At 45.6% G+C, this 26,678-nt stretch overlaps 1 protein-coding gene across 1 annotated transcript in view; it reads left to right on the top strand.

Moving 5' to 3' along the window:
* Positions 1 to 26,678, top strand: part of LPP (LIM domain containing preferred translocation partner in lipoma) — a 295,572-nt gene that overhangs the window by 17,930 nt on the left and 250,964 nt on the right. The window contains exon 2 of the mRNA XM_088525533.1: positions 24,277 to 24,376. The gene's annotated coding sequence lies outside the window, so the exon portion shown is untranslated. The remainder of the gene's footprint in view (positions 1 to 24,276; positions 24,377 to 26,678) is intronic.

The raw sequence follows: 26,678 nt of genomic DNA on the forward strand, positions 1-26,678 counted from the left end.
TGATGTGCTCTGATGTCTGTGTGCAGCAAATCTGCTGCTGACGGGAGGTCGTAACTGTTCTTGGCGAGCTGACCTTCATGGGACAGTGGAGGATGCTCACTTCAGGCAAGCAGCACGTGTGATGATCTCCAGAGGCAACCTGCTGCAAGTGATGAGAGTCTGACGGAGCTGATCTCTGTGAAGGGAAAAATTTGTATTGGGGCCAACACATCCGAGAATAACGTGAGTGGAACGTAGTGTCCTGGGTGGACATCTCCTGCTGCTGCTGTTGGATGTGTGGGCATGTGGAGCTAAAAATGATAACTTTAGTCACTGTTTCACCTTGGCAGCTGAAAATTGCCTCCAGCTGATGTCAGACTTTTGCTGCTGCGCAGATGAGTTGAGGAGGTGTTCCTGCATGATACTTTAAGTGCTTTGACCTTCGTTTGGTTTGTGGCAGCTTCTGCTCACAACCTGGTGGACCTTAGCAAGTTACAAACCTGGTCCTCAGCCTTGTACTCCTGATTACTGTGTGTTAACCTGGAACAGCTTTAGGGGATGTTCATTCCTAATGTTTGAGCTGTGCTAGACTTCATGGCTTTATTAAGAGGAAGAATGTTGTATAAAATGTGAAGAAGCTTGGTAAAAGACATATGAGAACAGCTATTTCAAACGCACTGTGCGATGATGATTGAAAAGTGACGGAAAAGAGAGAACATATATGCCAAACATTTGAGTGGATTTTTTTGGCAATATTTCTACACTTTGTTGAAAGAAGTCTATTTGAAAAGTGTTGCTATTGCATAAGAGAACATAGTCAGTGTTGCACTGAGCTAAAGGAAAAAGAGATGAAGAGATTTTTTTTTTTGACTTTATTTTTCCCCTTTAAAATGTTTACAAGAGAATGGGAAAACTCCCCTGGTTTGAAAATGCTGCTCTGTTAACAAACAAACAAACCTGGAAGTAACAAGCAGTTCTGATGCTGTGTGGTGGGTGAGGTCCTAGGACCTGCACAGAACCGCTTGGGAGCTGCGTGCTGGGTTGGCGGCAGGAAGGAGCGCAGGGTCGTGACGTGTGTGCGCTGGACGTGGCACACTCGGGGATTCTGGTGTGGAAACAAGGCAGTGCCAATGATTCCTCTTTCTAAAGAGGATAAGCAGTACATGAGAGGGTGAAAAAATGGTTAAAGGAGAAAAAAAAAAGAACAAAAAGAACATGAATATATGAGCAAGGGACTTATTCTGAGCTTGGGAAGAGGGTGTTGCAAATGCTGAGGTATTTCAAACCTTTCAAAATTCTTCTGCCGGTCACTGATCGAAGAGAGGCTGCTGTTGTGAATGATGGAAAACCGGAACTAAGGGGAAAATAGGAAGTATTTTCTGTGTGGGAGGAAAAATTAGAAAGAAACAGGAAAAAAAATCATGTCCTGTTTTCAGCAAAAGATCACTCGCTTCCTCCTATAAAACCCCACAGAGTTTTCCAAAATCGGAACTTTTCATGTTTCTAGTTCCTCTTTCCTTCAAGGAAAACAGTGTAACATGAAACTCCCTTCCTTCAAAAGCAAGGAAATGTTGACTAAAACTTTTGCCCAGATACTGTTATTTGGAGTGAGAGAGAAGCCAGCAAGAGGAGTAAATCGGTAGGATAGTCCTGCTCAGCTACTCCGTGTTGCTCCATGTCACTGTGTAGGTTTGCAGGAAAGTGTTTTCCCTCCTCCTCCTCCTCAGCTGTGTAACCCTGTCATTCTGGTGAGCTGATAGTCCCCAGGCTCATAAAATCTAGCACTTCCCGGTGCTCCTTGATGCCTCCTGATTCAAGGTGTCTCCTCCACGCCTCCCTCCTTGGTTTCCTCATTGCTTGCAGTTTGTGGAGGTGCTGCTAAGATGCTGGGTGTGGGCTACGAGTTCCTGAGAAAGCCTATACAAAGTAAAATCCACCAGTAAATAATTAACGTGGAGTAACGCTGAACTCCCCTTTCCCTTTTGGTGGAGCCAAGTTCTGACAGTGAATATTTCCCTTTCAGCTGGCCCGGCCTTTTGCAAAGAGCAGATGTTGATCATTTTCTCTGCCTCCATTTCTCTTTTTCCTTTTCTCTCTTTTCACCTGCTCTTTGTGAGAATAAATAATGCACAAACTGCAAACGACAGGTAGAATTCCAGGCGAGGAGCTGACCTATAAATCTTTGTTGATCTGGTTACATCCCTGCTTGGTGGAGAAAAGGGCTTCCTACTGAAAGTGGGTAAGAGGAGTTGCTCTGGTTCACTCTGGTGCAAGGACGGAATCAGTCTGTGCAGGAAGCTGTGCTGGGTTGGGGTCTGGTTTGATCAAACTCCCACAGAGAGGGAGCAGCATCTAAACCTCCCTGGCTGACGTGCCTAGTACGTGCCAGCCTTGCCTACCTGCTTCCTCCCTGCCACACCTGGGCAGGGTGTGTGTTACGGAGAAAAACGGCACTCAGAAAATAAAAACACAAAAACATGCACACACAAAAACCCTAAAACCAACCAACCAAAAACCCTCCTGTAACCAAACAGTGGCCATTTTAGAATAAAGTGTGTTCACAAGAGTTGGATGCTAAGGTGGAAAGCTAGGGAGCTGTATTCTGTAGAGGGAAGACCCCCATGGTTTCACTGTGAATGAAAATGATCCTTAAGGTACTGTAGGAACAGCCCCTTATGATCCTTAAGGTACTTACTACAGTAACAGTACCTTAAGCAGGGAAGGAAGGCAAGCAGGCTGATGGAGACCGCTGCGCTGAGGTTGTCCGAGGCAGCACAGCCTTCCCAGTGCTCGGGATAGTGGGTGTGAAGTAACTGTGAACACGGGTACTCTCTGTCCCAGTAAGAATGGGATTATCCCCTTTTTTGTGTTATTTGCCTTAAGATCTTGGTGAAATAGCAAGTAGTCCTCCTTTGTGCATGTTATCTGTGCGCTGAATTCTTGCTGCGTGCAACTGTGCCAGCCTTGTTTGCTCCCTAGGGACCTGGGAGGCTGCCAGCCTCCAACAGCTGGTTCAGATGTTGCCTTAAGGTGCCAGTGATCTGGCCTTTATTTATTTGTTTTTTTGTTTTTAAGGTATGTTATGAACTGGAGAAAGCCCTTTGCTTGTGCTCTGGTTTGAGGCCTGCCATCGGACAAGTGTATGCAGGTGGGAGGGAAAGCATCCAGGACTTGGGTCCTTCCCGGGAATGCACAAATGCTCTCCGGTCGATACCTTCCAAAGCCCCATGGCCTGTGTTGCTGGTTCTTGGGTGCCAATCCACTCATCCTTGTGAGGATCCATTTGGCTCTGTTTTGTTCTGGATACCATTTTGTCTATGAACTCTTCTTTATCTGGCTTCCTGCTTGGTTTTCCTCAGCAGTCTGCTGGAGAAGGCCACGTTCTTCTAGGCCGCAGCACAGATCAGAGATGGGAATCTACATTTATCCATTTGTCTGTCCCCACTTAACTGTTTTGTTCTTTTCCTCTTCCACTGATTATTTCTTGGATAGTTCCCTGCTCTCTCCTGCTGTTGCTCGCTTTCCCCTCCTCCCCCTTTCAGCATTTGCACGGAGCTGTTTCTGGGGCAGAGGGGAGCTCCAGGTCTGTGTTAATTGAGCAGCACCTGCAGGCTCAGCTGGCGACAGCTCCTCTGGCTGGGAGCAGGGGGAAGCGGAGCGTGGAGCGGGATGGGAGCGGGAAGGGGGACAAGCGGCTGCGACGCCTCCTGGCTGCACCGCGGGGCTGTGTTGGATCCCCCCGAGGTGGGATGCGGGGAGGAAACGTTTGCAATCCTGGGCATCCGCAGCGATGCTCTTCAGAGTCCTCCTCTGCTACTGCCAAATCCTTTTGTTGATCCATATTTAATGTGTCATTTCCTTTTTTTGGGGGGGAGAGCTCTGGGCTCTGCCATTCTGGGCTGTCATCTTAGGAATCCCCTAAAACAGCCATCCTTGTTTGAGAAGCGGAGAAGGATTTTATAGAATAAGTTAGGTTATGGAGTCAGGAAATCCAGAGTTTCCATTTTCAGCCTCTGATTTTTGGGCCTGCTCAGTGCTTCTCAGCAGGACAGTGACTGGTGTGTTTTGGTGGTGTACAAGCGGCGCTGGGTAAGTTCCAAAGGCCGGGGTTTAGGGTTAGTACCAAAAGAAATAGTCACAAGTAAGTGGGCGCTGTAGAAATCTCCCAGGCCTTGTGGAAAACGGGCCTGACCTCATTTATGAGATGTACTAGGGCAGTGAGGGCTGTGGAAAGACCTACTATGCATGAGACCAAGAGGGAGGAAAAAAAAAAGAGAGAAATACCCAGTATGTGTGGAAAGAAGAAAAGGAGAAGAAAAGTCTAGAGCTTCTGTGCGTTTTTATTTTGCTTGTTCATGCTTCTTGGAGGACAAATGGAGGAGTGCCAGAATTCAAGCCAGCATCACCCTGATGAAAGCCACCCTCAGACCTACCAGGGCAGGTCCCCAACAGGGTTAGTTTTAGTGGGGAGGGCTCTGGCTGTGGGACAGGCACTGCTTTTTGCTCTCTGACTAATTGAACCAGTTCGTAAAGCAAAGTACCCAAAGCATGGCCAGGCTGATTAAGTGTTTCCCCTACTGAGTGATATTTGTTGTGATGTAAAGCTGGAATGGTTCCTAGAAAGCATTAAAATACAAATAATATTAAGCAGAACCGAGGGAGAACAGCCAGTCACTGAGAAATGAGAAGCGCGTTACGGTGAGAACGGGTTGGGAGGAATGAGGCTGGAGGAACGAGGCCGCCTGGTTTCTGCTGCTTAATCCCCTGAGAGCTTCAGCGAGGTCTGGAGCAGCAGGACAGGGCCCGGGGAGCTGCTGCGGCCTCGGGCGCTTCCTCGCCGGGGTGGGAGCTGCGCTCGCGGTGCCAGCGAAGGCGGCTCCTGTCCCAGCACCCCGTGATCGTGGGCTGGACACTCGGCCTCTCTGACTCAACGTATCCATCTGTCAGCTGGGACTGATCCATCCCACCCACGCCAGCGAGGCTGAAGAGAACATTTCTTTGTGAGGCGTCGCAGGACCCCGGGAGGTGTCGTGCTAATCGAATGCAAAGCGCCGTCGCTCGTGAATGCAGCCACTGTTAATTTTATTGAGGTATTTACCTGGCTGGTAACGTCTCCCTCCCTCCAATGTGAAATGTGCTTGTAAAATCACACGGGTGCTTGTAAGGCCAAAGGGACAGCCAGCCCTTTTAATCTATGCTGTCATGGAATAAATAACCTCCTGGGATAAATCCCTGCAAGCTTGTCCTAATCTCACCTCATCCTCATCTGTGTTCACACGCGCAAATGCGTGCTGTCAGCAGTGTGTAATGTGCTTCCCTCTCCGCAGCTTAATCGAGTAAATCCTGCAAAACCAAGGCTTCGGAGAAGGAAATTTCATCACCTTGGTGGTCCCATGCATGCGATTCAGGCTACTAAAGTACTTAAAAGGAAAGTGCTGGCTTCAAAGAAAGGAAAAAGATGCATATTTTTCTGTCTAATTTTTGCACTGTAATTTGGGGGAACCTTGTTTTTCAGTTTTGCTTCGTGTTAGATGTGTACAGTCATTTTAGTGTTTCAGAGCAGTCAGTTTCTCCAGTGGCTTGTGCAAGTCTTTCCCAAAGCGACCAGGAGAAAGAGAAACTACTGAAAACCACATTTGTTTATAGACTGAAAGTGTAGGTAGGGGACTTGGGCACAAACATAGCTCCTGACACTACCTGTATTTTTCTAATGACTAACTCTGTTGATGCTCTATGGAACTTGATGACACAAGGAGTTTTTCTAGATAAGTATTGCAATGGAGAGTGACGTGTAGATTTGCTGAAAGGAGTGCTGTGAGGGCAAGTTGGCAGAGGTCCTGAGTCAGAGTGGATGCAGCGGGGATGTCCACAAAAATTGTCATGTTTTGTCCTCATGGGCTTATTCCTGCCCATAGTTCAGTGTTAACGTGAGCCCTGTGGGTACCTGTGGCTCTGCCTGCCTCCTGCTCACCCAGGGCCGTCTGCTCTGCAGCGGGCTGGGAGGAAGATGATGTGTTCCAGCACGGAGGGTGCGGGAGGAAGGCAGGCTTGCCGCTGGCAACCCCTGTGTGTTTCCATAATAGGATTCAAACAAATGATACAGGCAGTAAATCTTTCTATTTCCTTTCATTTCTGCGTGGTGCTCGGTTTTGTTTTGTGGAAGGCACGTCGTGGTGCTGCCCGTCCCTGGGCAGTTTGCAGTGATGGGTCTCCTCGGCCACAGCAGTGATTCCCTGCAGTCGTTACGTGGCACACACACCTGGACGGCTCGGTCTGCTTCTTCAGGGACTGTGGCAAACAAATGAATAAAGGAAATAAATTGTTGCTGTCTAATGCTTCAGCAAAGCTTGTTCTTGAAAAATGTGCATCCTTCCCCCTTGCGCCATGACAATCTCTGATATACCCCGTTCGATGAGTATTATAACCTTTGGAGAGAAACGAAATGGCAGCGAAATTGTTTGACCTAGTTACAGGAAATCTTAGCAGGCATATTTGTAAGTAAAGGTACTCCGCTCAGGCAGAGTGAATCAGAGCTCTTGCTGGTCCCTAATTGTTCCTGTAATTTGTCTCAGCAGCAGCAGTGTCTGCAGCGGTGTATTTTGCAAGGGAAGGAAGGCATTTAACCTTCAGCTGGAACAAGGGCTGCCGTCCCTGTGTGTCCCGTCCAACAGCAGCCTTGCGTGGAGACCCTCAGTTTCAATATTCTACCTGCAGGGGCTCTGTGCAGAGAGGAATTCCAGGCACAGAGGAGTTGCAGGTACAGTAGGAACGTGTGTTTTGATGGCCTGGTCCTTTCCTGCTATCTAGCAAAGGGCTTGGTCTTAAAACCAAGTCGATTCTTGGTGTTAGTTTAATAGGCACAGAATTCAGGTCAGAGACTGCTCGAGGAGCTGCAATCCTGGGCTCAGTTAAGGGTTGCAAAGCTGAGCTACGTGAAGATGCTCCCTGCCTGCTTAACCAAAAGCAGCAGCATGAGCTGGGAAGAGGGTCTGAGCGTGAGGATTCAAAGGGCTGTAGGACCCAGATACCTATTTACTAAAAGGGCGACTCCAAATTCCTCTCTGTACGCTGGCAGCAAAGTTTAGGTGGGTATCTGCAGAGATTTCTCATCATAATATTTTCACTGGGCAGCATCCAAGAGAGAGGGATGCCAAGAGGTTGAGCAAGTAAACACCAAGTCATCCAGCACTGCTAAACAGCACTTGAGGCAGAATTGGGTTTTGTTCTATTTGGGGAAACCCCTGCTCAGGCTCACATGCAGCCTTCGAGCTGGTAGAATGCAAAGCGTAAAGACAGCACTTTAAATCTTGCTCTGAAAAGTTTATTCTTCCACACTCGTTTCAGCTTTGAAGAGCTTGTTGGTTCCTTATGCGGGTGCTTTGCGGGAGATGGTTTAGCACGGAGAAGGGCCAGTGCTTGGAAGGGATAGTGTGCCTCTTTGGGCAAGCAAAATAGGCAAAGGGAGCGGAGAGGAGGGATGGATGGATGTGGCACCAGACAGACTAGTGGGGGTCGTGCAGGACCTGGGGACGCTGGAGCCCTCTAACCCAGAGGGGTTTGGACTCGACTCTGGGCTAGCAAAATAATCATCAGTGTCAACATCTGGCCTATCATTTTTTTCCATTAGAAATTCAGCTCTTTGCAGGGTTTTATTATCTTGGCTATTTCAGATCACACTGAGAAACAGCATGCCCTGCACAGGCACTCAGCGTGGATGCTCTAGTTGTTTGCAAAGCTGACATATATAATAATAATTTATTGTGTTGCACTGAGAATGGGCAAAATGGGAAAACCAAGCCCCCACGTAGTAGGAGTTCTTTTCTATCAGGCAAACTGTAGGAACAACGTGCTTGCAATTAACTTTAATAGCAAGAAAGTTGCTGTTGAGGGAAGCGCTTGGGCAAAGGGGCTTTTTTGGCTCAAGCTCTTTAAAACATCAGAGCTCCCTGACAAGGGGGCTGGTTCAGGTGTTTCTGGTTGTTGCTGTAGGTTTTCAGCACACGTTCCTGGGCAGCAGCAGCCCAGGCTAACGTATACTTTCTGCCAGGTTTTACATCTTTCCTTACTTGTGGCTGCAGCTCTGCTTTGTTACCTGCTTGAGCCTGGCGTGCGCTGGCTCCTGTGACGGGAACGTGTGGCTTGGGTGGCTGTGTGTGTGGAACAGGCCAGCTAAATACAGCCCTCTGCAAGGGCCTTCATACAGCGCTGAGCTGGGACCTCTTTCCTCTGTGGTGCTGCAACTTAGGGAATCCCGGATGCTTTAGGATTGGTGGGGAGCATCTCAGGATGCAGCTGCTGCATGTGCAAATGGCCAGGAGCAAGAGCTGCTGGGGTCTTAACGAGCCTGTTTTTGTGGTGGCCGTTCAATGTTGTTCTCTTGGGCTGCAGAAGATTCTGGACGTCTGAGGGACCTGAAAACATGTGGGAATTTAGCAGTCCCAGACGTGCAGTGGAGGAGGAACACCCTCTGGGAACTCGGAGGGAATCCGCTTCTCCTTGTGGGCAGTTATTATCTTGGTGAAGAGGCCTTTTAGCTTCCCATATTGGCCTTTGCATCCCTTCCTGAGTCTAAAACCTAGAGTTTTTCCTTCATAAAGTCACTGTCCCAAACAAGGTGTTTCCAAATCTGAGGGTGGTTATTGGAGATCAGGGCGAAGATTTTGGTCCCTACCTAGGCACAGATTTAAGGCAGACTGATTTCCAGTGAAGCCAAGGAGCCAGAGCTTTTTCTGAGGGCATGAACTGGGAAGGAGAAGGCTCCTGCAGCGTGCCTGCACAACAGGATTGGACTTAAGAGAGTATTTAAGAGATCTAAGAGTGATCAGGAAAGTGCCTAAGTATGTGCTTAAGTTCCACAGAAGTCAAAGCAACTTAAGCACATATTAATCATGTACTTAAGTGATATACTCAGTTTTTTATGGGTCTGAGAATATACTTTATATTACCTTGTGTTGGGATTCACAGCACTGGTCTGAAGCTCCTACCCAGAACAGGTCATGGTTTATTTATTTATTTATTTATTTTCTAAAGATGACCTGTTTCGGCCTTAACACTTTGCAAGTTATTGGAAAAGATGATGTGAAAAGTTGAAGTGCTCTGAGCAACCCAGTCCTTTTGAAATGACTAAGGGAATTTGTATCATTCATTTCAAAAGGGCCCAGCATAGCAAGAACAATGCAGTAAGGAGGCTATTTCACTGAAGGATCCTGTTGGAGTTAAATGTATCTGGTGTGATCAGAATGACAGGCTGTTTGAAATGGGTGTAGTGTAATGTGCTGCTATAGATTACTTTCCTTTAATGCCATTTTTTCCTTCCTGCAGTCTTTTTGCAATGAATGAGTTGCTTGCAGCATGTATTTGAATGCAATATGGTATAATAAGAATAATAAGTAGGTGCATTGTATAATATTTAAGTTGAAAGCTACCACCTAGAAGGAGAAAGTAATGTGGTTACTGCTGCATCTTTCCCCATACGAACATTGTTCCCTGAGCACTTATGGGTTTCCCTGTATATGAGGTTTATTTAAGTAAATTCCTACTGAGGTGTATGGCATGCTTTGCTTCTAAATTGATTTTCAGTAGAACTTCTCACATTTATAACAATAGACAGTGCTAATATGTATATTCTTTGTAATAAGTCTAACATTTTGCCTGTGAATAACAGGATCATTTGAAGAATGCTTGCATGTTGCTAATGAAAATGGGTGGGAGAGCAAATTACATTTAATAAGGAGTTTAAATGACATTTTTTGTATAGAATGCTGCTGCATTTAATCTTCCCAGAGAAGAGAAACGGAAGGTGTTAGTAAGGCAGGCGGAGTGCAGCTGGGTGCCCCAAGACGTAACGCGGTCGCTTTCCTGAGCGCGTGTCCCCTCAAGCCGTTGCCTCCGGGTGCCCCACGGAGCTGGTGGGCTGTGTCCCCCGCTGCCCGCAGGCCCCACGGACGCTCCTCGTGGTGCTTCAGGCCCTGTTTGCGGAGCCCTGTCCTTGTTCTGTGTCCCTGGCCGGGAGTGACCCCTTGTCTTGACCTGCCGCATCCTCTCGTAGGAAAGCTGCCAGGAGACTTGCAGCTGAAAACACAGTTTGTTGGGAAAGGGAGCGAGTTACTTCTTGGCTTGCCTTTTGGACCTCTGGCCTCTAGGCTGGACAGATGCTCTTTCTAGTCCTTGCTAGTAAATCCTGCTTTGCTAAGAGCAGTGGTGATGCTGGGTGCTTTTGCAATCAAGTCCTCTCTCTAATTTTACCCCAGACAAACCCTTCCAACTTCAGGTCACTCCAGGGAGGATGTTTGCTCGTGTTAGGGTGCCTGAATGCCCCATTCCCTTAGCCAAGGGAACCCGTAGGCTCGTGTTTCAAGGCCATTTTAAGTCCCACTAACAGTTTAGCAAGATGAGAGCAGTATCACAGGGCCTCCTCCTCCTCCCATCTCTGCCAGTCCGTGTGCCTTTGGTTAAGATGTCTGTCTGTTTCTATGGGAAGACTGGTGGAAAAGTAGATTTCTCAGTCTAGAAAGACAAACCATGAAGTCTCTTTTGGAGAATGAGGAGACTGGCAAAAACTGTTAAGCCCCCAGTTTGTAATGCAGAGAGTTCAGTCATGTCTTGTCCCTCTGAGAAGCAGCAACTCACAGGTCTCCATAGCTCCTCATGGCTTGCATGCTTTAAAAAAAGGAAGAAAAGTTGTTGAGGTGTCAGCCCAAAATGTTTGAAAAGACCTGGGTTTTGGGGGACATGTATTCGTGTGCTAGGCTAGGAAATAGAGCAAGCCTGAGTTGTTTCCTTGACTGTGGCACTTTGACAACCCGCCACTGCTACACGTGCCCAGGATTTCTTGTCTGGAATGAGGTAATAGTATATTGTAGGTGTGTTGTGACACTTGCAATGAATGTCGTCTTCTGTTGTGTAGGTACAAAGTCCCTGGCAGGATTGATATATTAACTTGTTTAACCTGCTAAATTCCATTGAAACTCTCGAAAGTTAATTCTAAAGCTGCTTCAGATCACAAGGACCATTGGCTCCGATGCTGATGGTTTTCTGGGCAGCAGCTGGTTGCTTTGTCACTGAAACTTTGAAAGAGACTTGCTCCTCTCCGAGCCTTGTGTCAGTGACACCTCAATTGGTGCAGCAGAAGTACAGAGCTCTGCGAGCATGGGCACGAGAAGATGAGTGCAGGGAGGAATGGCTCTGAACTGAACAAGTTCTTTGGGGAAAGCCAGGAGTGTATATATGCAGCCTTACATCTTTATTTTTTTGTTTGCTTGCTTTCCCTCTTTTCTCATGGTTTGCTATTCTTGAATCTTCGTTTCCACGTTGGTAAGATGAGGATAATGCTTTTTCTTCCAGGGGCTGCAAGGCTAGAGGAAGGTGATGCAGTATCACAGCAGAATGGTGCTGAGTTGTGGCAAATGTGTGTGCTCCTAGCCTGGTGCAAATGTTAAATAAAATGCTTTAAGTGAAACCACTGCGAAGTCACATAACCCTAATTTGTTAAGCCACAGTGACTCTTGGTTGCAGTCACTTTGGTATTTAGAAAGTGCTTTGGAGTTTAAGATGGAAAGTATATTACGGAGTTTATTAGTTTTAGTTTAAATACGTTCAAAGTACTAGAAACTTCTGCCGTGAGGGGGAAAAAAAAAAGGATTTTTTTTTTTCTTACGCTATCAAACCACCCCTGGACATAGTGCAGACAGCTGCATGCTTGCTGGGGACTTGCCACCTTAGCTGTGATATTTCTGTGGACACGGCTTCAAGTATAATTATGTCGAAGCAGTTTGTGGCCGTACAGTGAAGGGAACTGTAATGGGTTTGCACAGCCTGGCTTGGAGATTCTGAGCTTACGAAAATGAATAGTGTAAAATGTTCTTGGCATGCTTTTGCAAACAGCTGTCTAGGCACATGGGTTGTCATATAAGTGTTCCTCTTCATTTGGTTCAGTCTTCCTCATCCTTCATTAAAGCAGCAAAAACTCACCTGAATCCACCATTTTGTCTTCAAAAATAGCAACGACTTTGTCTCATCTTATAGTCACTGGTAAGGGAGCTTTAATCCCTGGAAGAAATTTTGCATTTGCCCCAGGGCAAGGAAGGGGCTGAGGATCTGCTGCCTGCCCTCGCTGTCACCTTCACTGATAGGGTTTAGCAGTGGCGCGAGCTGGATTCGCCCTGGGTGACTCCACAGGAAACCACTGGAGGAATTTGAGTCTGTTGTTTCAGGTGCGGATCACTGCTGTTGTGTTGGGAAGTTGGCTTCAGAGTATCGCTGCTCTGCTTTGGCTGCAGGAATTTGTTGCACAGAGCAAACCCTTAAGGATGGTCTTTGACCTTGGGTTTATAGTCAGATAATGGAAGAGCTGGGAGAGCTGTAGGTCTGACCGACTGTGGCAGTATGGATCCACAGGGAGCTGTTACCTGCAGAGCTCTTGCACTGGCAAAGCTCTTGAAAATGCTGACTAGTAGATAGGGACCCAACAAGCTCCAGACTGGCTTCATAGGAGTAGATTTACCCTGCTGGTGTTTGCCAGAATTTCCCATCAGCTCTGGGTGATGGCTGGGGGAGAGGCTGTTGTTCAATAGCAGTAGGTGAAAATAGTGACAAACTGAGGAAAGGTTAATTCATTCTTTGCCTGACCTAACTTCCCACTGGCTTCTTATTCTGTTAGCTTCAGGACATTTAAATACTTTTTTTTTTCCACTCTAATATTGCAGTTGTTTAAAAACTAACCAACCAAAACCAAATCTGCCTTGTTATAGCTTTACCTGGACCTGGCCCCAACAGCAGTAGCATTATACCCCTTGACTTGATGCCCCTTGTGTTCCTGGGATAGTGTGTGATCACCTAGCTCTATTCTTGGCTCTGACCTTGACTTACAGTGAGGTTTGCAGTAAGCTGCTTGACTGCTCTCTGCTTCACTTGTCTGGACTTTATATATATATATATATGTGTGTGTGTGTGTGTATATATATATTTACTTGCCTTGGGACACTGTGTCAAGACCTTCTTGTGCTGAGCTCTTATGTGGCTACGGGACAGGGGGGACCCAGGACTTACCTATTTTACCGCTTATTCCCCTCTAACATATGGTTATTACTTTCAATGGAAAATGGGCCAAGTCCTCGGCCGATGGAGATGAGGGTAGTATCAGTAATTTCCAGTGACCTCGCACAGGATTAATCCACACTGCTGAGCTGGCTCAGGGTTGTAAAAACCGCCTTAAATAACGCTTAACCCCCTGCTGCTGCTTCATCTATTTTTACTGCCGCCCTGCCCTAGGCGCGCAGGTAAGAGGCCGGTGGTCGCAGATGCCCAGCGAGACGTTTTGGTTGCCAGCCAAGCACCGCGTGCGCCGGGAAGGGCTGTGGCGGCTGCTGTCTTGGCGCGTAGGGTCACGGTGTTTTGCAGAATGGTTGGGCAACCAGCTCCCCTTGAAGAAATGTGTGTTCCTTGTGCTCACCTCTCTCTTCCGTGCCCCAGCAAGCTCTCCTGCTTCACGAGAGGCTTTTGTGAGCTTCGAGGATGGCGAGTAGCCCGTGCGGCCCAGCTAATCCTACCCGCTGTTTAACTCTCCACCTCCTCTTCCTGCCTGGAGAAGACCCGTGGCTCCTGGGCCATATTAGCCATTTATTGAAACTTTTTGTTTCTTTCTTCTTCTTCTTTTTAATTTCTTTTTATTTTTTATGAGTTAATATTTAGGCAGTGGGAGTAAGAGCTGTTCCAAGTTACCTGCTCAGAGGACAGTCGTAGCAGAGCCCCTGTTTGGGGCAGGCGAGGTGGGATCCTGCAGCAGGGCTGAGCGCGGCTCGTGCCGAACCTTGCCCGGCAGGACGACTTCCCGTGGGTAAAGGACAACATACTTGGGAAGCCTGTGTGGAAAGGAGGCTGGCTGGCAGCAGAGAAGGAAGCATTCACTCATGTTCTTCATGGCACACAACTATTTTTTGTTAATAATTCCAGCCCACAGGAATTCTTTATTTTACCGATTTTTGTTGTTCGTGGTGGCTCTTCTTCTTTTCTCTCTTTCCTTTCCTTTATTTTATTTTTTTTTAATTGTCAGAGCTGTTTTTAATCCCTGACCATAATAAAGCCACACTGTTAACACCAGCAGCAGGGTAGCTGGAATCACAACTGTGCTACAAGCTCTGCTTTTAATTTGAGGCTCTTATTAACGAGGCTAGAAATCTTCCCCTCCTCCACACAAGTTTGAATAGTTTGTGTCTATTCAAGTAACTTCACTGGGTGCTTCAGAGCGTCTCTGTCTCTCCATTTGAACACATGAGGTTGAAGGTTTGAGACTGTGTTTCCACATAATGAATGTGGTAGTGGTAGAACTGGTTGAAGAGGTTTCTGGCCACTGCGCTTCCCATTCTCCCAGTGCAGGTGTGTTCATGCCCATGTAAGCCAGCTGGGAACATGCAGCTGGAGAAGGTGGGAATGGACCCCCAGGGAGAAGGTTGCAGTGTGGAATCACAGCCCAAGACTCCCAGTCACCTGCCGATACAGCAGCAGTCTTGGTTCACCAGGGAAAGGCGTTGATCTTTGTGATAAAACTTGGGAGCAGCTTAGCAAGCTACAGCAATGTTGTGAGAAGGTTTACGGTGGAGGAAAAATATCCATTTAAGCTTCAGGCTAGGCTCCGCAGGATGGTTCGGATGACTGCCCGTGCTGGACACAGCTCTGCTCACCTTGCAGTCCTCCCTCGTGCGCTAGCTGTGTGGCCCTGCGGCCTTCCTTGTCCCTGCCCTGCTCTGGGACCTCCTTCAGCTCACCGAGCTGGTGGCCACATACCAGCCTCCTCTGCCCCTTATGCTGTTCTTGTGAGCGGACATGGCTCTGTGCGGGTGCCAGCGCAGGGGATGGGAGTTTGGCAGCAGCAGGAGGACAGGGCAGGGCACTTGGGAGGGTCTCGGTTGTTCTCGAGCCTTCTACCATAGTCCTGGTGCCAAGTGTGAGGTACCTGGTTATTGTCAACCAGCAAGGTAGCACCCTTTAATTTCTGTGGAGGAAAGCTGTTAGTGCTGTGTTGACTGGAAACACCCCATTTTAGCCCAGGGAGCATCTGTCCTCTAAATGTCCGTTTGGAGGATGAAAATTTTGAAGCTTGTAAAAGAGAAACAACTCTGTCCCATAACCGATTATTTAAAGCTGATAGAGGAGGCTTGTTGCTAGAGGAAGTTCTTGAAGCCAGTGTCTTGGGATGCAAAGGGAGCCTGGATGCTTATGTGTCCAGTATCAAGAATTACTTCGGTACTAATAACTTTTGGCAAAGCAAAACCAAAACTAAACAAAAAACACATACTTGGAAGCAATATTGGACTTCATGCTTCAGGATTATGTCAATCTTTATTTTTTAGACACTGGAATGAGATTGTGTCTGGGGACAGAACGGTGCGTGTCTGCCTGTTATGGAGGTTTTATGTCAGCCTTTAAAGTATCTACCACTGTCCAGGTCAATGAGAACATAATGCAGAGAGTGGGCCAGCTTACTGATTTCTTTAAGGTTCCCCATTTGGGGCCTAATTTGGGATCTTGATGCCTGGCTGAGGAAAGCACACAACAGCAAGGAGCTGTGAAATAGCCAGGGAGTAGGGAACAGCACAGCTGAAGGTGAGGCCTTTTGTCTGGGAGAAAGAGCCAGGACTGAACTGGCAGCACATCTGTGAGATTCCTTCCTGCTCCAGCCCAGACGTCTTCTAGGGGTGTTTGCAGCATCCCAGAAGTGGTTGGTTGATTGTTAGTCCCATCTCTCTGGCTTTTGTCACTACCTTCCTCTGCAGAGTGGAATGAGAGCTGATCATCTGATACAGTAATGGACTGAGAAACTTGTAATGAACTGGACTTGATGCAGCTGGCAGTTCTTGCTATTTGTGATCCAGGGGTTCCTGTTTTTGGAGTATTGCTGTTGTCCCTTTCTGTTCCTATGAAATCCTGGGTGCCCATGAGATACAATCAGTAGAAACAGCAATGGCCAAAGAGAGTTTATTTTTCAGAATGTAATGTTGTAATTGCATCCTGGGTATGGAGATCTCAGTCTTTTCTGAAATTGCTGCAATTGATTTGAAATTAGAGACTGTCAGGACTCTAGGAAGAATTCCCAGTGACTTGGATCTCTAATGCACAGTCCCACACTCCTGTTTTAATCTTGTTATAGATCTGCGGGCATAGAGAGGATGTACGTCTCTGTGAGTGAGGTGATCGAGTCCTTCCAGAGCCAGGCGCATACCCCAAAGGCCAGGTTACCTTCTTTTTCCTGTGCACATGTGATTTGAGCTTTGCTTTTAAGTTAGCATAACTACCCACCCCTCATTGCAATAATTTACCAGAAAATGACTGCCTGTGTATGTGTGCATGCATCCCGCTACATAAACCCTTGTTAGGCTGGTCTGGTGCAGCTTACTCTTCTTTTACCTTCTACGTCAGGAGCTCAATGCACTCTGCAGTATATTTACCAGCCTTTTTCCTAGATGGATTGATTGGGTTTCCAGTAAAGACAAACAGAGTCAGAAATCTAAAGATGTTCAGCACGCAGCGCTGCACTCCACGACCCAGCCTGCTGTGCTCAGCTCCATATACGGCAAAAAGAGCGAACAGGAAAAGAGAGCACAGCTTGAATACCAGACATACAATGCATTCCTCAGAACTGCACACTTGGAATTTGCTTTTACCCAGAAAGTGGACCCTCTGCACATCCATTAATTCAGACTCTGTACTGTTTAGCAGGGAGAGGGAAGCCAGTATTGAGCTGGCTCCGAACAGCATTTACTGTCTCGTGTAAGTGAATTTCTTTTTTGTAAGGGTTTTTCTCTCTTTGGTGGGGGACAGAGAAAGGAAAAGGACTGAGATGATGAAGGGGAGAGGAGACCAGATTGTCCTGAAACTTGGTATGACTCTTGGCAAGCTACAAGCAGGTAACTGCAATTGCATTTATTTTCTTGTCCTGCTTGCCTGAAAAATCAATCTGATTCATCATTAGCCTCTGCCTTTAAATTATATTTTCCCTGAATAGCATCTTCCAGTTAGTGGTAGGCAGAGAGGAGATGAGGGAATCGATCCTGGAGCTTACTTCATTCATAATCTGGCCGCAGTTTTCCTTCTGCGTGCAGCCTTCAATACTTGAATAACTGCACATGAATGGCTGGCTGAGTTCAGCAGAAGGTGCAGCTCAGGTGATGTTCTTCAGCAAGTTAGGGCCTTATGGAAGAAATGTGAGCCCTGTAGTTACTAGGTAAGGGTCCTAATCTCTCTAAGCTACCCAAAGTTCTGAAGCCCTGGTTTTAGGATCCTCTCATGATTATGGATAAGAAAGGTCAAGTCAATCCATCACCTCTAAGGTTTGCCATTGACTCATCCTGTGCAAAGATGTCTCCTCCAACAACACAGGAACCAAACCATCAGTGTAGATGATGTGGCTTCCTAGAGTACTTGGAAGCCAAATTGTGGACTGGAAGCCCCAAATGAGTGAATCGATTGCTGTCTGCATACAGCCAGCCTGTCCACCAGCACCTGGGGACACTGCAACAGAAACACCCCAATCAGCTTTGTTTCCACTCATTTCCGAAGAGAAAACTTTTCCAAGACCATGTTTAGGTGTGAACTGTGCTTTCTGGTGCATCTTCCCTGGATGAAATCTGTGTTTCATTGGGACTAAACAGGTGGGAGAACTGGGCAATTGTCTTTTACACAAAAAAGACCATTTCTTAGTAGGGGGGAAAAAACAACTTGACAACTTCGAATCATCATTGTTGCCTTGGGATTGGAACACTCTGCAAACAATTTTCTGTTGTTTCTTTACTGATCTTGTGAAGATGATGATGCTACTTAATTCCACATGCTCCTTTCATGCATCTTCCGCACTACCATCCCTTCCCATCTAGAGGATGGGTTATGCTAGTACTTGACTAACACAATATGTATAGTTTTGTGAAGATCCCATCTGTTTCTGTACTTGACGTGTGTGTTGTTCCACGTTACTTGCCTTCTTGCTTGTCTGTAAAAGCAAGCACTTTAGTAGGGCCTAAAATAGTAGCTCTTCTGGGCTGTGTTATAATAGGAGGGTGTTTCATGATGACAGGTTCCAGCACTGTATGAGGGCAAAGCCCTTTCATATATGCAGGAAAATAGCAGCATTCTACTTGCAGGTCATGCATGGCCCAGCACTTGGAACTTCTACATAGCCAAGTGGATGCTGCCTCTGTTCTCAGAGACTGTACTTTGCAACAAGCACTGTAAATTATCCAGAGAGGATAATAGAACAGTTTGAGATGGTAAAAGAAAGAGGAAGGAATGGCAAATTTATGCATCTATTGAGTGTTCTTGCCATTCTTCCCTCATCTATCCCCACACACATCCAGAGGCTGTTTGAAGTCAACTGGAGTAAAGAGACTTCATTTTTTTTTCTCTGAATATACCTTAGACCTTTGTGAATGTGTAGATACAGGTACAAAGCAGAACATTTTGGGTAGAACCAACAGGCTCCCCAACTCGACCTGCTGCAAAGCCCCAGCTGCAGGGCGACATTGGGGCTGAAAAGTCAGCAAGCATAGTGGGGGAAATGGATGTCAGGACTGTAGTCTTGCAAATGCTGGGGCACTGTTGCCTTTATTTTATTTTATTTTTTTTTATTTGATTTTGTGTGTGTGTGTGTGTGTGTGGAGTGCCGTAAGGTATCTTACCAGAAATAGGGGCCATCATTATTAGAGAATCTTGTAAAACAGCTGTAATAATTGTACAGTGTTCTGTATTGCTATCAAATTTATAAGTATTCATAGTTGTTTTTTTTTCTTTTTTAAAGCCACAGGGGATTGTCTCTGCACACATCATTGATTTTGCTAATAAAATCTTATATTTTAATGATACATTTCATTGGAAAAACATCAACCGCTCAATAATAAAAATTAAGACTTGTAGTACTGTAGGATGGCAATGTTTCCTGCTGTCTTGATGGAGAGATTGATCTAGATGGATTTACGTGGTCACTTAACAGCTATTGTGGAAAGGTATAAAATCCGATGCTGTAACTCCTCTCCTTCAAACTTTCCAAGCGGTAGCCTGGGATTTAGTGTCCAGCTCTTACCCTTTGTTTTTATCTGTGGGCAGTTGAGATGCCCCGGTGCTCGTCGCGTGGGAGGTGATGCGGGTGGATGCTGTAGGGCTGCTGGCTGTGCTGAGTGAGCCTGTAGGAACAGAATTATCCTCCTGGTTGCGTGTCACTGTAGCCAGCCCAGCATCGTGTCTTTAAACCACTCACTAGCAGTGCTTGCATTGTTGGAGTAGTTGATCCTTTCTCAATTCCATGTTTTCATGGGGTGTAACACACTTGATGTCATTGTCTTCCTTTAAGCCTGCTCGAGTGCTGTTTATATTCAGGTTAACACGAGGCCTAGGGGATCTGTGGTGCAAGGAGCAGGCCCTAACGCATTCTTCTAACCTTCAGTTGACAGGAACATGTAGGAGAAGGCAAGGCCATGTTGTCTCCACAGGCACAGAGGCAGTGAAATCCTTTGCCTGCACAGCTTTATTTACTGCAGGAAGAAGGAAACAACCTGTTTGAAACAACTCTGGTGATAGGTATGGAAAGAGGAGAGCTGTCAGACCAAGGCCTAGAAAATGGCAACCATGTTGTGTCCCTCATGATTCCTTCATCTGAAGTGGCTACCTGGCTGGTTTTGGGGTATTGTTCCCAATATTGTCCCTCTTCAAAGCCCATGGCAGGTTAAATTGCCCTCCAGAAGGAATTGGCCAAGCTGAGCTGCCTTTGGCCTTGCTAGTTAAGCGCTGCAGTAGGCTGGGTTAGCAAACGTTGTTTTAAACATAGCTGTAAACCCAGAACATATAAAAGGGCTCAGAGGGAGATCAATCTGTGCTCTATTCTGGTTCATTTTGCCAAATGCCACGCTGTCGTTAAATATTTTTTTCTCTATAAGTCAGCAGAAGGTTTTGAACTTGTAGTTCGAAAGCCATTGCTGAGCCAACTCTCAATCCTGCATTTTGCAGTAATTAGCAGGTTTGAGCATGTCCTTAGTTCAGCAAAAAGCAGGGAGATGACCAGAGTCTGTATTTTATTGTATTTATTTATTTAGAGAGAGAGTGTGTGGTGCATTTCAGGGCATGTTTAGTTGTCGGGTTCGTGGATCTGAATCAGATTTAGTCTTACAGGAAACAGCCCAGTTGTCCGTAGCAACCTGAAATCGATTCCCTTCTCCCCTGCCTACTGAAAGCTGTTCCCTTTTGAATCATCCCTTTAATTTAATACCGTGAACAGGATGTCCCCGCGTGCTGAAACTTTCTTTCTTTCTTTTTTTTTTTTTTTTTTTTTTTAATAATGAGTAACCTAAGTAAAATTTTCTTATTTCAGGAGCAGCCTGGCCTCCATCTTTATTACTGCTTGGCATTAATCTTCCTCATGCCGTTTCCTTGCACTTCATTTCAGGCATTAGAGGCCATTATCAATATCAGTTAATTACCACTTTGGCTCTAGGGAGGCCTCTCTCTGTGCGTCCTGGAGGCCTCTGTACCATCGTCTCGTTAGTTAGGTCCCAGTCCAGTACAAAACCCTGCCCCATCAGGGTACTGTGTTGCAGAGCCCTGGTCATCACGGATGCGCTAGAAAAAAAGCGTTCTTTGCCATCTTTAGGTTCTTGGCCTTCCCCTTTCCATGCAGATGGGCATGTGGCCCTGGCTCGTGCACAGCGGGAAGAAGGGTGAGCTCTGGGACGCGCTCTCCCAGCTCTCTCCATCTGTCAAAGCCTCCTTTTGCTGACGACTCCAGCTAAAGCAGTTGAGCTGTTTTGGAGATGACTGGTTGGGGAGACATTGGGAAGAATGTCAAGAATCACAGAGCTGTTTTGTTCCTCTTTAGAAAAAAATAAAGCTATGTCCTTGCCATGTACACGGTGCCTGAGGACTCCAAGGAGGTGATTTGCTAAGTCAGAGAAGCAACGGGGATAAGGAATTTGGGGTGTTTATTTCTTTGCTTTCTTGAAGGCTTGGCCAAGTTTTTACATTTTGACAAAAAAGTAGCAGTTTTCCACATGTTCATCAGAGACTTCCTAGATTTCAGCAACTGTATTTTTGGAAAATCCAAGGGCACTGATTGTCTTCTAGCTTGCGGCTTTGATGAGCTTTCTCCACAGTTGCTTGTCCCCAACTTCTGTGTGCTGCTGGAAGACCGCGGGTGGCTGGGAAACTGTTTCTCCTGTGCCCTCAGCTCTTGTCCCGCTAGCCATGAAGCAGCACAAGGGAGGTGAGCTGTGCCTTGCTGCCATTCAGGCTCCATTGACTCTTCTCCATAAACAGAATCAAACTGCTACTTATATCTATCTACACTTAGAGCATTAGCACAAATTGCATCAATCTGTGCTGTGAAATGACTGCCTTTTCTTGGCTTGTTTTCTTAAAGAAAAAAAAAAGGTGCACAGAATCAATATGGCACTTCTTTGTGGTGTGTTCATCTGCTGTCGCGTCCAGAGCAAATCATGGCACTTGAAACTCAAGGTGTACAGCACTTATTGAAGAGGTAGTTATTTAATCTTTCTCATTTTCTTCACCATTGAAAGAATTGATTTATTTAATGCACATCCTCTGGATAGTTCGCCAAATTAAATAGCCAAAATGTTCATTTCCATTTCCACATTGTCACATCCAACTACCTCCTAGATAGTAATGACTACATCTCAAATAATGTTTTTCAGGTAGATAAGAAGCAGAGGCATCTACTAATTTCAGGTGCCCAAACTGAGACTTACAAGGCCTGATTATTATTATTGTTATTACTTTTTTTCAGAAAACTTCAGGATTTTTTTTCAGCACTCTATAGGGTCATAGTAGAAATTCTAGTCTCAGTCAGATGATATTGTTAATGTTTGGATCTTCTGGAGAAGGCCTGTGTGTGTGTTTAGGGAGAAAAGGCACAATAATAAAGTTTTGATTGGCTTGGCTACCATCAATCAGGAGATTTGTGGCAGAGGCTAAACAGGATCTAATTTTTCAGTGACGTTCAGCTGCCTGGCTGTGGAGCCATCCTTTCTGTTCTTGCCACTGTGTGCCTTGTGTGCTCCCAATCTTCCAGCGCTTGGAAGAAGGCTAGAACTAGGCCGTGATTCCAAATGTTTGAAACCTCCTTTTCCACCTGACCTGGGCTTTATACAGCACTAGCAAGTAGGATTAACCTTACTCTGGAGCTAAGTGTGCTTCCGTGTGTCATTGTTTGCATTCCTCCCTTCAGCAGGATGCTGCCTGTCTGAGCATTGGATTTGGAGCTAGATGTGACCTGGCCGGGACATGCAAAAGTTCCTCAACTGTTGTCTGTAACTTCTCACAATGGGATATTTGTAAACCTAAATGCCTCCTACCAGAAATATCAGCATGAACATGGCAGACTTCCGTGCACATGTGCAGTGAGCATTGCCATGGAGAACAGAGCCATTTGCTGATCACTTCTAATGCCTTTTAAGTTTGTGCCTCATATTTTCCCCTTTTCAGATAGTCTCTTGGAGTTCTGAGACTTCAGTGACTGACTCACCAAACAATTAACAGAAGGAGGACTCTATCTTTGAAACTTTTGATCACCTCTCATAATTTTCTTAAACCAGCTAGTGTCTTGGCTAGGTTCCTGTTTGCGTAATTACATTCGACCCAACTTAATCCCTTGGCAGATTCAGTTGCATGTGGTAGTCTCCTTGGCTGCCTGTCATGGGCTGCCATTCAATACTGCTTCATGGTTTTCAACAGCTGTCATAATTCTGCCGTAGAAATGGATATATTTTCATGGTTCAAGCACTTCTTGCATGTATATCCCCTACTGAACATCCTTATCTCTTGCTAGTATTTAGGTATATAATTTGTCTGAGACTGCAGGTGGTCTGTGGAAGTCATTGGAGATACTTATGTCCTTGAAGATGTACAAGCGTTTAAGGTCTTTGCTGAGTTGGCCATTATACGTTTTGGATTATTTTGGATTCTGTATCTTCAGTAAAGGAATTTGTTGCTCAGTCTCCTCAGCTACTGTGTGCTGTAGACATATTGGTAGTGCAAGTATTTGCTTCTAACCTTTAGCCTTGGAAACAACACTTCCTTTACCAAATTTGTGCTAAATAGGAGTGTGTCACCTCCCTGTGCTGACAGCAGTTGGGCTGGCTACAAGTGCTGGCATTGGTAGGAGTGAAATATTGAAGGAAACGAAAAGTTCAGAGGAATAGAGAGGGATTGAAAAAGAACAAACATCTCAAGTGGAAACTTGGAAATGGACAAAATGCAGTAGTGAAAGGGATGGTCAGGTGGGCAGAGCTGGACAACAGAGAAGACACTGAGTCGTTGCATTGGCTTTTTCAGCCCTTAGATGTGTGGCTGGCATCTTGTTTTCAGAGCAGATCATGAATTCAGTGGCTGTGGGTTTCAGCCCTTAGAAAATGCCCGGTTTGTTGCGCGGCCGCTCTGGGCCGAACAGCAGTCCCTGTTTAGTGGAAGCCAGGATTTTACACTAGGTGGGGTGTGAAAGCTGATCCATTGGCAAAAGGGAATATAGTGGCAAACAGGCTGCTTCTATCTGGCTCTGTTTTCCCGACTGCCTCCAGAAGTATGAAGGCAAATGTATTATCACCCCTCTCCCTTGTTGCTTGTATGCTGATGAAATATGGGATGTTTGTGCCATTCGGAGCTCCACCCTTGCCTTTTCCAGTGCTGCTCTTGTATATCCTGTTTTTACTCTCTCCTGTCTCTCACTAAGCACTTAAATTCAGGAAAAAATTTCTTTCTTGTTTTGCCCCACTAGATAGATCACCCTGAAGATGTAGGTAGGGACTGTGCTGTAAACATTAAAGTTACTCAATTGTTCATCAAATGCAGCTTTTCTCTTATGTATCTGTCCATAATTATGCACACTCAAATCTTAGGGTAAACTAAAAGTCTTGCCTTTCTTCGTTTCAGTGATCCTGAAAATAATCATCAGTGGCAACATTGAGATTTATCCTCTGTCACTGTGAATAAAGCTTTGAAGGTGGAGCGCTCTGATTTTGATGCGTACTGGGTATTGCTTATGGTTTGGCAGAACTTTTTGCCAGTTCAAGGGTGCGCTTTGGTTCCTAGGAGAGTGATTAATCAAATCTGTATGGTCGTTGTCAGAAAATACATGGTTACATTTGAGTGGTGGAGAAATATGTGTCTGCAGTCATCGGAGTGGCTTTTGAAAATTAATTTGGATGTTAAATAATGAGGTGGAAAAATTGCAGTTCAGGGTTTCTGTTTTTCCTTCCTAGTGGACCTTATGCCTACCATTCTAAAGATAATGTTTTCTTTTTCTCGTTTCAGAGTATTTTATAATTGGGTGTGCCTGAATGCATCAGCCTTTGGATGTGAGCTTCTTCTCTTGAAACAGCCTTGTGATATCTTAGCTGCCTGTTCTCTTGGGGTAAGAAAAGAAATGCACACACAGACACACAAAGCTAAGAACTCGGAGCAGAAGCACAATGGCAAAGAGCGGGCAAGTCGCACTGGTGCCTGAGCTTGTAAATTTTGGCAATAGCGAGCTTGTCCTGGAGAGAGGGAGCAAACTGTAAATCCGCACGCTGTCATTAAGACAGGAAGTCATAGGCTTAAATTGCAGCATGAGAAGTTTAGATGAGACATTAGCTAATGATCTCTAACATTAAGAATAACTAAGCTGGAATGTATTGCCCGAGGAGGTTATGAATTTTCAGTCATTGGAAAGCTTTAAGAGCCAGTTTGAAAAGCTCCATCAAACATGGTTTAGGAGAACTGATCCTTCCTCGCGGCAGGGAAATGGACAGGATGATTTCTGGAGAGTTCTAACCTGTCAATTGATAGAAATTGGAGACTGTGATACTCATATCTGAGCAACATTACTCAAGGCTAACAGTAAAAAACAAAGCTCAGTGCTTCTCTGAGGAAGCAACTGTCTGGCTGATGACTAGTTTTGATGTAACAGCTGTTCTGGTGCCGTGTGTCCTTTTTTTACCTGGGTGGTGAGGCCCTTTGCGAATGAAGTGCAAGCTCATGGAAAAGGAATCCTTGGTCACTGGCATGTAATCTAAACTCGTGATAAAAATAGGTGACTGCCTCATTTCTGGTTCTTTGTAGCAGTTTCCTGGGAGTCTGTATTTCTTCTGAGATCCACAGAATAGTTTTAGTCTCTCATTCTCCCTTGGATAATCTTTTCTGTTTTGTGATGTGAGAGGACAATGCTGCAGATTCAGGTGTACTGAAATTCAGGGTTATCAGAGCACCTGAGTGTATATAATACATAAGCAGGGTATGTGATTGCAGTACACAGGAACCAAATGATTACTTTTTCTCTTTGGTTCCAAGGTCTGCTGGGATAGCAGCGAATTCCATTTTTCTTTTCTTGTTCTTCTGTTCCTGTTCTCTATTGTGTTTCTTTGTGCCATCATGACAGCAAACCCAGTAGACTTTTTCTATATGTAGGAATCCTAGCTCACCAGTTGGGTGTTGAAATTGTATCCTAAAGATGATTGCTCTTTTAGTACTCTTGTTTCTCCCTTGCTTCCTCAGGAATTAGGGACTGCAAACCTTCTACCCAGGCAAGCACGAGCAGGTCTCAGACGGCCCCAGTATCTCTGAGCAACTATCACGGGAGGAGCCAAGTCTAGGTACTATTTCATCCTCCTCGTGTAGCTAAGGAGGAAAGTGAAATGAAGGTGCAGTATTTTAGGACATCTAAAATTAAAATCAAGTCAACGGGAAATACTTTAACACCTGCTGGACTTTGTTGGAAAGTGTTTAGCTTCTGTAATATTTGTCTTTCATCTTTAAACTGGTATCTCCCCTAGAGTTATGCTGGTTTAGTATCATCTTCTGTTTAGCAGAGATAAGCTGTTGTGTCCCAGGGGTACAGGAACGTGGAAAAATCTCTCAAATAACTCTGAGAAATGCAGATGGTTTCAAGAGAGAAATAAGGGGATGCCTTTCTGAAGTCACCCTTGCACTTTTTTTTTTGTCTTGAGCTTTAAAATTCCTTCAACTGTCTGTTCAAATCTTGAAAGCAAAATACACTCATGGCAGGATACAATTTACTGTGTGCCCCCTGATCTTTTGATCTCAATCAATCAAATAAATATAAGACCTTGTAGTTCACCTTGATGCAAGGACGGTTAATAAGTTGAGGGGTTGTACCAGTGGCACTGATGGTTTTACAGCCTTGTTCTTTTTTATTGTTGGTTTTATTATTTTTTATGATTCTGACCTTTTGGACTGGTCAGGGTAAGATTATTTGCAAAGAATACTCCATAAATATGCCTGTCAGGACTGGAGTTAACATTCAAACATTGCTGTTTAGTAAAAGAAAGCAATATGCCAAACTTCAATTTAGGCTTTCACTACAGGGTTGAAAATAATGACAGGCCTCACTCAACATGGCAGGGATGAGTTCTGCCACCTCTGTGGGAAAGCCTGCCCTGCGGGCCCTCCCGGGACGGTGGCTGCTGAACTTACTGCCTGGCTCCACAGATGTGGAATCTGCTCCTGGGGCAGCTTGGGACAGATGAGCCCTGAGGTCTGACTCGCATCAGAGATGCTTGCTAGCGCAGGTCAATCCTGTAGTTTTGTCTGAATAATTTTGCAAGTGAAAATTCTGTTTTCTAATTCTGTGCTTCTTGCTTCCACCCACAGAGGAGATATCATGGAGTGGGTCTAAGATCTGCGTGCTGTGAAACAGTCCTGTTTCCTTCCATGAG

Source organism: Tinamus guttatus, unplaced genomic scaffold (assembly GCF_059628265.1).
Source record: "Tinamus guttatus ecotype Peru unplaced genomic scaffold, ASM5962826v1 Tinamus_guttatus_pri_ptg000227l, whole genome shotgun sequence".
NCBI lineage: Eukaryota > Metazoa > Chordata > Aves > Tinamiformes > Tinamidae > Tinamus > Tinamus guttatus.